Below are 12,500 nucleotides of genomic sequence, written 5' to 3'. Positions count from 1 at the left end.
ACATAGACATATATATATATATATGTATATATATATATATATATATATATATATATATATATATATATATATATATATATATATATATATATATATATATATATATATATATATATATATATATATATATATATATATTCATATATACATATATTATATATATATATATTGAGAGAGAGAGAGAGAGAGAGAGAGAGAGAGAGAGAGAGAGAGAGAGAGAGAGAGAGAGAGAGAGAGGTAATAGGTTTACTCATACTCTGGCCAAAGACTACAAACATCTAAGTAGAGGGGAAAAAACAAGTAATTAAGATTTTTTAAAGAGTTTTACGGGTTCACGTACATTAATATACCACCCCAATATACGAGAGAGCAACTATACCTTTCCACTGAAGAAGACAGAGCAGTTTAGTCATTGTCACTGACATTCTCTCTCTCTCTCTCTCTCTCTCTCTCTCTCTCTCTCTCTCTCTCTCTCTCTCTCTCTCTCTCGTCAGTAATCCCCTTAGCACGCAGCATGAAACGGCCTTGGCAAGTAGGATCAGATCTAACATAGAAACGGCAAAAGGTGTTGACCTCTATGTGCCAATTCACGTCTCCCATCCTTCCGTACTGAGAAGACCGGGGAGAGGTGGTGGGGGAGTGGGGTGGGCAGTGAGTCGGGACAGGGTCTCCCACGTCCGAAATTACGGGTTTCAGTAGAGTTCTTATGAGATTCTTCGTGGCTGAAAGGATTCGAGTCTGTTGAAAATATATTTTCAATTATTCAAATGGTTGTCGAAATGTGGTAGGTTTTACCCATTCAAAACAGTAATTGTGGTTCGTTATTTGTGGAATGTCTACGGTTGTTTGGCTACTGAATTGTTATAAAATCCCCACATGTGACCGGATGATTATGTTGGCATAATTAGAGAAAAGAGAGCAAAACAAAGAAATGTAGAGTAACGTACAAACGATATAAATTAATGAGTAAATAAAGAGGGACAAATCAATACTGCTAGCCTAGAAAACTGTTAACGCAATTATTATGGGGCATAAAACAATTTGTGGTAGGTAGGAATGCTGGTGGCTTTGATTGCAAACACTGAACTTTATTTTTTCTCTTGATATGAAAACATTTTGACTTATCGAACCTCGCAAGCTTAGTATAATCTGTCGACATCAGAAATCTAATATTTTAACAAAATTTCTTTGCTTAAAAATCATTTGTTTGATCTTTAAAATTTCCTAATTGGGCTAGTTTGATTTTTTCAAGAATTCTGGTTGCCTTATGCAATGCCTGTAGTGTACTATCGTAACTTTATCATGTATAACATATTGTAATTTTCAATATAAAAACTTGTAACTTTGCAATAATCAGCATAAAAACTTGTAACTTTGCAATAATCAGTGTAAAAACTTGTAACAGTGTTTTCTGTAAGATGTAATATTAAGCGTAAAAATACGTAACATTGTCAGATCAATACAATAATATGATATCATTAACAGCCTAACAATTTCGTCAAAATGGTAATTCAAAAAGACAGCGTACAAGATGATATAAAGGGAGGGTCAAATGTAAAATTCTTACATATCATTAAGAAGTTTGATAATAGGTGGACAAGAGCTGTGAGCGAATTTTACGTTGAGGAACAGCGACTTACACCTATCCAATGACAGTACAACATGAAGTTCCTCATTAACAACCTTTCAGTAATATTAAAGAAGTGACAGAGTTTGGTGTGTCGTTATATTAAGTTTTAACATTAATAGAATTATCTGCACATGAGTTAATGGAAGAGAATCTTCCTGGCGATCGATGGTGAAGTGACAAATGGAAGGGGCGGTGAATGCATCATTTACAGTCTTCTTTAGAGGAAATATTCCGTGTTGGCTTAAGGCCAGCTCAAGCAACAATTTCTTCCTTGGCGGCGCCACTAGAGAGAGAAGGGAAAATATTATAAAGTCATCGACAGCACTGACAGGAAACTGGTTTGCTATGAGAAACTGTATTTGCTGTCGTTGTTAGACAGAGCTGTGCTTATGTTAGCATTTGCATTCTTTCTTTAGGGCAGCTCGAAGCAATAAACAGAGTCAAGCCTAACATTAGAAGTCTATGTAAGTGTGCTTGTGTCTGTACTGGTAGACCTTGGTGGCCCCAGTTTCCTTATTTAAGTGGACTTACGAGTTTCCTAATAAGTGCTTTGTAAGCTGGCCATATGCCAGCACAAACTCTTGTTCAGAAAAACAGAGTGAAGCTATTAATAGGAAGTTTGCCTAAGTGTGGTTACGTCTCTGTGCTACTGGCAACAAGAAACCGCTTCATGTAAGTAGACTTGCAAGTTTCCTAATAAGTGGTCCGCTTTATTGCTCTTGTAATTAAAGTGTGGCAAAGTCAGGCTAAAGATAACCTTCTGGTGATTCTGCAAGTTGAGATTTTTCGTCCTCGTGGGAAATATTTGATGTAGGCATCTAGAAGTGAGGCTTTGTTTTGCTGGTATGTTGTGCTTTAAGGTGACCAGTCCGGAGAGTGGTTTCATGAATCTTCGGCTATGCATAAATTCAAAATTCTCAACGATAATTGATACAAAAATCATCTATATTTTTTTTCGGCAGACGTTAACTATTACAGTCTGTAAGGAAGATCTTTATCTTTCTGTCTTTTGTTGTCGTTGGGCCTGGGCTAGGCAGGGACATGAGGTTGCGCAGCCCAATGGCGCTATGCGATAAAAATGTTTACGATCGCACGCTCGCGCGCACAGACACACACATTGAGAAAGAAATCACTTTCAATCTATCCACCATTTCACTTGCTATAAAAAAAATCTTTATAGCTTGTACATAAGGTTATGAACGTCAATATCATCCCTCCCACTATGGCGAAAAAGCTGTAAATTGACTGGAGTGCACTTTCTTTGAGACAACAACCAGAGCCAGCGAGAATCCCATCTGAAGAAGGGGATATCAAACTATGTGAAAACATGGAAGGGAAATGCTGCCCTTACCAGTAATCCTCTTAGGATTACATGGTTCAGTCAGTAACTGTTTCTTTCACTCTACTGCTGCATTGGAATTCTTTACCTATTTTTGTTTTTTTCTTTTTTATTCTTCTAACCTTCCTTCCCGTAATTAAGAGAGAGATCTACTGCTTATCTCGAATTTAAAGCCCCAGTCTTCAGAATTTTCCTCTTACTTTTCTTTTTTCTGCGGGTTTGGGCTAGAAAAGGACGTGATTGCCCCTCCCATCAGCCTCTGCTCATAAAAAATTATACAGATGTCGTGTGTCACCAAACATATTCCTCTCGTTAGCACTTGCGCGTTGTCACCACCAGATGCAGCTGTTAGACCAACCCTAGCTAGGAGGACTCTTGGGCGAGGCGGAGGGGGAAGGGTAACTGAAGAAGGGTTATGCCAAGTTGTTAGAAAGACTGAGACCAATGCCACCCTCCTACGTCCCCCTAGCCGCCGCCCAACGCCCTCTACCCTTTCAAATAGAACGCCAGTCGGTCTAGCTTCTTCAGCTGTCGTTTTCAACGACACGTACCACCCACACCGTCGTTGTAAGCGGCGAATGCTCACTTTTACCCTAGAATTTATGATCATAAATTGTAAGGTCATGTTGTTGTGCTGTTAGGATAATCTTGTCAAGTATGCATATTTAAACTTTCATGTTGTGATCAGTTTAATTGTGTAGACCAGTGAGACTTAATACGATACTGAAGGGGTCATTGACGAGTTTACGTCATCAGAAAATGGCAATATGGTAAAAAAAAAATGCGGGCACATCATAGTGAAAGTTATCTTCGGATTACTAGAAAACTATTTTGTTCGTCTCTCCCAAAACATTTTAAGATACTTCTTCCTTTTCGACCAACCATATCTGCAGATACATCTACCCCATAGCAAAATGAAATATCCACCGATTAACAGCAACACCGACGTGACCAGAATTCCGGTAGGCTTCTATAAGGGTGACCTGACATTTGTAGGCTTAGGAATCTCCTTTGTCTCGTCTGATGGCTTATCGCTGACCTGAGACCAACTTACTGGTCTGGTCGGTTGATTTGTGAATTTATTAGAGACTGGTTTATTTTATTTATCGTTTGTTGATTTGTGAGCCTATCAACTTTATATTTTTGGAGGCATTTATCATATATTCAGTTTCGTTTTCTCCCTTAACATAAGGGTAGATTTTCCGTAGATACATGATTAGAAAGTAATATGCCTTTATGTTTTGTTTTGCAGTAATAATAATAAAATCTGCACCTTCAATCACTCATGCAGGACGTCGATGCATAAAAAAAGATCAGTCATTTCTTCACTTGCTCCTATATCTCCTTGTTTCTAGAATTGACACTGCTCGGATACATCAGGTTACATTAAATTACTGCTGATTTTAACAACTTTGACGTGATGTTTTACTGTCCTGTAGACTGAGTTCGCTCTGGAGTTAGAATTAATAAATAAGAGGAGTATCTTTGATAAATAAAATATTCAAGTCCACACATCATTTAAAGCCAATAAAATAAGTTAAGTTGCAAATTACCCTCAACATTGCTGGTAAATGTTACCTTCCAAAAGAAGGTAATATTAGAACCTCACTGCGTCATTTTTAAGCTTTTTAGTTTTCTGTAAAAGAAAACCATTGTGCCGGCTTTGTCTGTCCGTCCGCACTTTACTCTGTTCGCAGTTTATTCTGTCCGCACTTTTTTCTGTCCGCACTTTTTCTGTCCGCCCTCAGATCTTAAAATCTACTGAGTCTAGAGGGCTGCAAATTGGTATGTTGATCATCCACCCTCCAGTCATCGAACATACCAAATTGCAGCCCTCTAGCCTCAGCAGTTTTTATCTGATTTAAGGTTAAAGTTAGCCATAATCGTGCTTCTGGCAATGATTTAGGATAGGCACCACAGGGCCGTGGTTAAAGATTCATAGGCCGCAGCTCATACAGCATTATACCGAGACCACCGAAAGATAGATCTATTTTCGGTGGCCTTGATTATATACTGTAGCGGCTGTAGAGAAAACTCGATTGCGCCGAAGAAACTTCGGCTCATCTTTTACTTGTTCTACGCATATAACATCTAGAACGTTAGTATTCCTAAAACCTCAGTCAGACCTCCTACACCAAGCAACTAATCGCGCCCATCATATATATATATATATATATATATATATATATATATATATATATATATATATATATATATATATATATATATAATGTCAATACATCTTTAGATATATAATGAACGACTAGTACATGGGTTACATATATATATGTATATATACATATATTTGTATATATTTGTGTATATATATAATATATATATGTATATTTATATATATATATATATATATATATATATATATATATATATATATATATACATGTATATATTCTACCATACAAAACTATGACATTTGGTGTGATGTTATTTATGCCAGGTATTGCTAATCAAAACTTAGATAAAAATATTTTCAAAATTCTTCATCAAGCGCTTACTTAGCAATATATTTCTTTGATTGGTCTCGAAAGAGTTACTCATTTTGCTAGGCAAAGATTTTCATGTCATTTCGAAGCAGGATAGTTGCGCCCTTTTACAGTATGCTCGAAATAGCAAAACCAGAATAAAAGGTCAAATGGACAACTTGAATCTGACCAAAAACAAAAATGTTTATACCTCGTAGAAAAAAAAATATATGCCAAAAGTCGGTATACTAATTTTTTCCACTGTGCAAAACTACAGTAAACTGATTTTTCAATTATCTCTATTTTTTTTTTATTACCTTATGCCAGCCGTTATGGTTTAAAGTATAATGCAGTGATTTTTTTATGGTATACTAACAGTAATGCATACATATTTTACCACACGCCTATTTCCATCAGAGCGGGTGACCTAGTAGGTTGTTAGCCCTCCATTTTACAGGAAGTCTTTTAGGTGAGGTTGCTAGTCTCGAGGCGATTTTTAAACCTGGCTGCAACAACCGAAGTCTTTTAACGACCAGGCACATAAGTCACTGCTTAGGTCAACAGAGACACATGAGTTTTAGAGAAGGGCGCCTATCCGTCCGTCCTAGCCCTATCAGCACTAGGTAGATACAAGCATATGATACGATGCTCGGAGACTGCTAGCAATAATTTTTCAACAGCTGAATAAGAATATAACCAATCTCTTAGACCCAACGTCTAGACAGAAAGCAACTGCATACTGCAAGCGTTTCGGGGATAAAATTTAGGAGCAAGCAAAAATATGGTTAAACAGGAGCCGGTCCTTTTCTCACCTCGTCATCCCCCTCTTCCTCCCCCTCCCTCCCTCATTCTTGGCTCACCACCCTATCCCCATCCTCCTCACCCACTCCCCTCAAACATCTCTTGCTCCTTTTACACCTACATTCGTTATTCAGACAACTTACTGCACCCACGCCATCGCTCTCACACAAGACGTGCGACTAGTCTCGTGTGTCTAGATCTAGTCTAATGCAGAGGCACAAAACAAACAGCCTCTCATGCTTATTTGGATATGAAAGTAAATAAGGAAGGATTCACTGGTATGTTGCAATGTCATATACCCTTCGAATGTTAGGAAAAGTAATTTACCAGATACTCATGGGATGTTTATCCAGTAAAACTTGTTTTCACATTAGCGACATGTCCGTGTGCGAGTTTGTGTATACTTCACTTTTTGCAAAGAAATCAAGGCCGCTAGACTGAACACGGTGGTTTTTGTGGGGAACTTCATTATAATTTCTTTGCGGTATTATTTAAGGATATATTCTGTGGTACCGGTCTATTTTTTCTGCTGAAAATAACTAATAGCTGTTCATTTCTCAATTTCCTTATGAGCAGTTCATGTTGATAAAGTCTTGTTGAATGAAGCAGATGCTGATCAGTAGGAAAAGACTTTTCGACGACCAAAATATTAGGGCTAACTAAAAGTCACTCCTATTAGATTAATATAAAAGAGAGAAATTATATATACGTATATACGTATAACATATATATATATATATATATATATATATATATATATATATATATATATATATATATATATATATATATATATATATATATATATATATATATATATATATATATATACATACATACAACAAAAATCCTTTCTGCATATGAAAGAAGCTTCAGAAAAACCAATAGTCACTACAGTATTCCTACGCTGACTGCCAAATCAAATGGAAATGATTACTGATGTTATTACCCCACTGACTCTTCGGGCCTCATAATAGGGAGAAATGGGTCAGTGACTGAGTGACATTTTCAAAATGTGGGCACCATCGGGTTACCTTATTATATTTGAAACCGTAATATGGAAAACCTTACTCAAAAAGGATGGTAATGTTAACAATGAGCAGTTAATCGTTATTAGCATCGTTCCTTCCTTATTCCCAGGAACACCTTCGAAAGAACCTTTCGAGGATGATCTAAAAGGCCGCTTCCGTTCATCTCTTTGGAGTAAAGTGGGTCTGACTCTTTGTTAAAGATTATGCATCATATTTTTCAACCCAGGTTTATCCTTTTCTGTGGGGGATAAACTCCAAGCTTGGACGTGCCGTCGTCCAGCCCGAGCCATAGTCTCGGAACCTTGCCCTTCCATATTTGTTCTCTCCTCTAGGAGTGCACGCAATTACTCCTTACTTTCCTTTCCTTATTTCTTAATTATTCATTTATTTATTTATTTATTTTGCTTTCGTTATTGTTGTTTTATTTCAGTGACGCACAAAAAATGTTTCACTGCTATTTGATATAGTTTTATTCCTACTCCATCTTCTTTTCCCCTTAGATGTCTTTCACATGGGCAATTAGCATTCTATTCTGAGAAATCTTGCTTAGAGAATTCCCTGTTTGAGGGCTTCTTCCAAAGAGGTAATAATCTCGATGAGGACAGGTACGCTCTTTCTCCAATGTGCCGTATCTTTCAAGGTATATACGATATGTAAATATACCTAAGAGGGTGATAACAACACGAAGTACCATACACGATTGTATTAAGTGCATCTCATCTGTTTTTGTATACTACCTAATTAGAGACCGGTTCTAAATCTAGTTCCGTAAAAAAATATTCCGATTATTGTGTGCCCAATATTAGCGCCAGACCTGAAATTCTTATCATTATTATTTTGTGTTTTGCTGAAGAGAAGAATGACTGCACCTACAACATCACACTTGTGAGCATCCTTCGGTAAACAAACGCCACTGTGTAAACAGCCCAGTTCTGGTGGGTTCCATTCATAGAATAGGCGTGAACAAGTCCGCCCACGTTGCTCCGCCCACGTCGAACACCTGAGTGTTAACGCCCATTGCGGGAAAGGAGAAAACAGAGATATAAAAAACCGATCATTAGAGAAAAAAGAGATAACAGGCAGAATTGATACGTAGATACGTGGCCCCCGAACAACTATAATTAAAAGCTTTTGTCTGTACCGAATTGTGCCTTATTTTAAATATTTGGAGGTATAGTGCTGTGTGTATGCGCGTGCGCACAATACAGATGTAATAATTTATCGAATATATAAGTAGTATTATTTTTTTTTTTAGAAATTGCAGCAAGTATCCATAGACTCGAGTTTTCAACCGAAAAAAAAAACATGAAGTAATGCTGAATACATATTAATTATAGAAATAAATAATAGATAAAAAGATAGATAGATGATTAAAGGAAAGTTTGTTTGGGTGCACTTCAAGCAAAGGACCTAAAACTGTGGGCTTTGGAAGGCTATGATACCAGAGGCTGGGGCACAATACAAGGTTCAACATAATTTTGTACATCGAAGATGATTTTGTAGTCATTCTCTCGAGAAGGGAACTTGCGTATATTAAAATACGAAAATTTTGGCAAACTGCTATCTCTCTCTCTCTCTCTCTCTCTCTCTCTCTCTCTCTCTCTCTCTCTCTCTCTCTCTCTCTCTCTCTCTCTCATTTCCTTGCATCAGATAATAATTTCTCCAATAATATACTTTCGTTTCATACTGAAGTAAGCTTTTTTCCACCCATTCCTCTTTAGCTCAGTCCCATCTGACCAAAATTTCATGAAGAACTTCTGGAAGTTCAAAGTTCATTGAAGTCGGGACATCTTTAGCGTAATTAACAATTGCATGATTATTCAGTTAACATCTCTAGAAAAAATAAATCCCAGAAACCAAATCCTGTCTCTAAAAAAAAGCAGTTATGGCCAAAAATCTGAATCTGATAAACGAGAAATGCCTCGATTGAAAGCTCCACCCCCACTATCAGCCGCGCCACAATGATACCTTCTCTCTCTTCCTCTTTGTATTGCTCTCAAATCTGTGTCAACCTTTTACATCTGAATAACGTTATGTAAATCCCCCCTCTAAACATGACAGCTTCTTCGGAGCCCCCGTCAGGAGAACGACCCGGAATGCGATAGGGGCGATAACTCGCCCATTCCAGTCCGAATTTCAATGACTATATCAGCCGGAAACGGAGGAGAGGACTTGGACGTGGGATGAACTTGGGGCGAGAAGAGGTGTGAGGAAAGGCTGGGGGCGTTGCTATGGCTTCTCCCAGAAGCTATAGGGGAAAGGGTGGCGGCAATGAGATGCTGACCCTAGGAATTGGCGAGTGGAGCCGGTGGAGAAGATGGAATGCGAGCTATGCGGTGGCTGACCACTTACTGATATAATGTAGTGTGAACCCATCAGAATGGCATGGCTAAAATCTAAATATGCCAGACTACCACATATTGTTATTTACCATTATTATGTATTAGTGAGAACACGCTCTTGCGGTACAAACACGAATACCAATGATTTTTATTGAACAGTCTTACTTTTTATTCCATTCTGGAAGATTCCTTTCTTAATTTCGACTCCCAGGCATTGGAATTCTGATATGCTTCCCTTTCCTTTACGTCTGTATTCTGTTTTTCAAGACGTGTGTCTTCTTTCTCCTTTCTTTAGCTGTTTTCTTCATTTCTAGGCTAGGCAAGGTCACTAGGTTGCCTGTCCAGTCAGCTTTTGTATTTAAAAAATCGACTTATGACTCCTGTAGAGTCTTTTCCCCCCTTTTTGTACGGTCAGGGAAATATAGTCTAATTTGGATAGGATAGAACAAAACCACTGCACCTACTGAGTGATCAGAAAAACGCTGGCTTAGAAATTAGGGAGCGATATAGTAAATAGCAGTGCATACTCAGTCGTTGTTTATGCTAATGTTTGCTGTTTGCTTTCCAATTTTTGTTGTCTTTTAAAACCAGTACGTTTGACTGTTAAGCGAAACACGATCATCAAGTTGGAAAGGGTGTGGCTCCCAACAACCACTCCCATGAACCTCAGCTCTAGGAAAAGTGATAATTAACTCAATTTCCAGAATTAAGCTAATATGTTACATATAACTTTATTATCCAGAAACGATTTCAATGACAAAACTCACAAGAAACGGAAAAAAAATTTCGCCTTAAATTAGTTTGATATTGTAGTAACAACCATACAAAAGAGACATTAATATTTCGTTTCCTTTTTCAAACGTACAGAGAAGCATTTTCTCATTCATCTCTATTTCTTCCGATTCCCCATTGCCTTCTGTTACTTCTTTCAAATGTACACTTTATTCTTTGGAAGCTTTAATTTTAAGTCGATGGCCCCGTTGGCTCGTTCCATATGAATAGCGTTCATGTTCTGAATTATAATAATAATAATAATAATAATAATAATAATAATAATAATAATAATAATAATAATATTTCCTTCACATTTTCGTCTCTCGTTCACTATAAAAATCAAACAGCATAACACGATTAGTTTCTCATTAAATGCTTAAAAAAAAGAAGCTTACGCATAAAGAATCTTGCCTCCGCGTAGATTTCTTTGCTTGATTAAAGACCGATCACTAACCGATGACAACACAAAGGACGTTGGGAACGCGAGAGAGGAGTAAAGTAATCTGGGGACCATATCCCAAGTGTACCTGGAGTAAGGTGTACATTGTGCCTTAAAATCACCTCAAAGGTTGTCTCGATACTTTCACTTACCGAAGGAAGCTCAGCTGATAGCAGTACCTTAGAACATGAATGTAAAGATGAAAGGTAAAGAAAACAGACAACGATACAGAGAGCAAAAGCAAACGGACTCAAAAAGGAGACAACGCTAATACGGAAATGCTGGAATTATCTACTCTGACCATAGACTAGGCTGAATTGAAAGATCATTTCACCTCGTGACCTTTGCTGTCTAGCTGCTGTCGTTCAGTAAGGTCATCGCCACCGGACTGGTTGGAAGAGAGAGAAAGAGAGAGAGAGAGAGAGAGAGCAGCAGAATTGATGGAATTGATGGAGCAATGGAGCCCTTAATACTAAGGGAATGACTACAAATAGACAGAGAACCCGTGGCGGAAATTCGAAGAGTCCTCGCCCCTACAGCTAAGTAGTGAAATTTCTAGAACGAATCTGTAATTATAAGATTCCCAATAGGAATATTACATACATTCAAACAAAAGTAGAGAAATAGTTGCCGTAATCAATGATAAACACCATTTTTCATTCGAACCTATAAATGCTACAAAGCCTGAATATTCCGTGGGGCCACGGGCGTCTGTATCAAGATGAAGAATGTGGAAAAAGTGTGACTATGGAAATCGAGAAGAAAAACGAAGAGGAACCAGAGACGTTATCTGAAGGCAGAAATCTTATTAAAAGGCAGAAAGGAATATATATCACTTGAAAAGAGAAGGTAGGAAGTGCGACAGGCAAGAAAGAAAAGAATGACCAAAAATAAAGCGAGATCCGTATCTACTCATTTGGTGCTGAAAAGATATTTCAGTCTTCCATAGTAATTATTTTCAGCTAAGCCTTTATCTCTGAATCTCGTCCACCTTGTAAATCACTGCCATGAGGACTGCATCTCACAAACAAACAAACACTCACACACAGACACAAGTACACGAACACGCCCAACTGGATTCCAAAAGTCGACCTCTGACACCGCGCGACAAAAACCCTTCCAGCAACTTCCATTCTGATTATCGGGGTCCTAGAGGGAGAAGCCCAGCTTGCCTCTAAGGCAACCTAACTCACGTAAGATACTCATCCTATCCATTATGGTGTCCCAAAGGAGACTCGTGTTACACGGCAAATTGATGATTTCATTTGCAACAATGCTCTTGTGGAATTACCACTTTTTTTTTTTTTTAGCCCGAACTCACGACTGATACAGCCTTTGTTGCGCACTTCCAACGCCTTTTGTGCACTTGTTCATGTGCTTGACCACTGCCGGCAACTTCAGCGTTCTTTTTTCAGACAGAAAAAAACTTTTTGAGTTTATGACCAACCTTTGGTGAATAGAGGAGGGTAACCTCATGAATCTGTTCTGCTTTCTTGAAGGAAAGAAGAAAATACTATTTCTGTATGCCACATTGTCTGGCGTCCCTTCCACTTCTTTGTTTTATTATCCAAGTCAGGGCAACAGGCGCTACATGGCTTCTACACTGCTCCTCCACTTGTCATTTCGAAATTCCTTGCATGATATATATATATATATATATATAT

General features: G+C 37.8%; 1 protein-coding gene across 16 annotated transcripts in view; it reads right to left on the bottom strand.

Annotated features, from left to right (window-relative positions):
* The window catches only part of LOC136832154 (collagen alpha-1(IX) chain-like), a 99,775-nt gene that overhangs the window by 66,918 nt on the left and 20,357 nt on the right, over positions 1 to 12,500 (bottom strand). Inside the window, exon 1 of one of the 16 annotated variants that reach the window (XM_067092868.1) lies at positions 3,170 to 3,373. The exons of the other annotated variants lie outside the window; for them this stretch is intronic. The gene's annotated coding sequence lies outside the window, so the exon portion shown is untranslated. Of the gene's footprint in view, positions 1 to 3,169; positions 3,374 to 12,500 lie in introns of those variants that run through there. 16 annotated transcript variants of the gene reach the window in all.

The sequence above is a fragment of the Macrobrachium rosenbergii genome, chromosome 49 (assembly GCF_040412425.1).
Source record: "Macrobrachium rosenbergii isolate ZJJX-2024 chromosome 49, ASM4041242v1, whole genome shotgun sequence".
Lineage (NCBI taxonomy): Eukaryota > Metazoa > Arthropoda > Malacostraca > Decapoda > Palaemonidae > Macrobrachium > Macrobrachium rosenbergii.
Note: the sequence above shows the minus strand (reverse complement) of the source record. Positions and strands in the feature narration are given on the sequence as shown.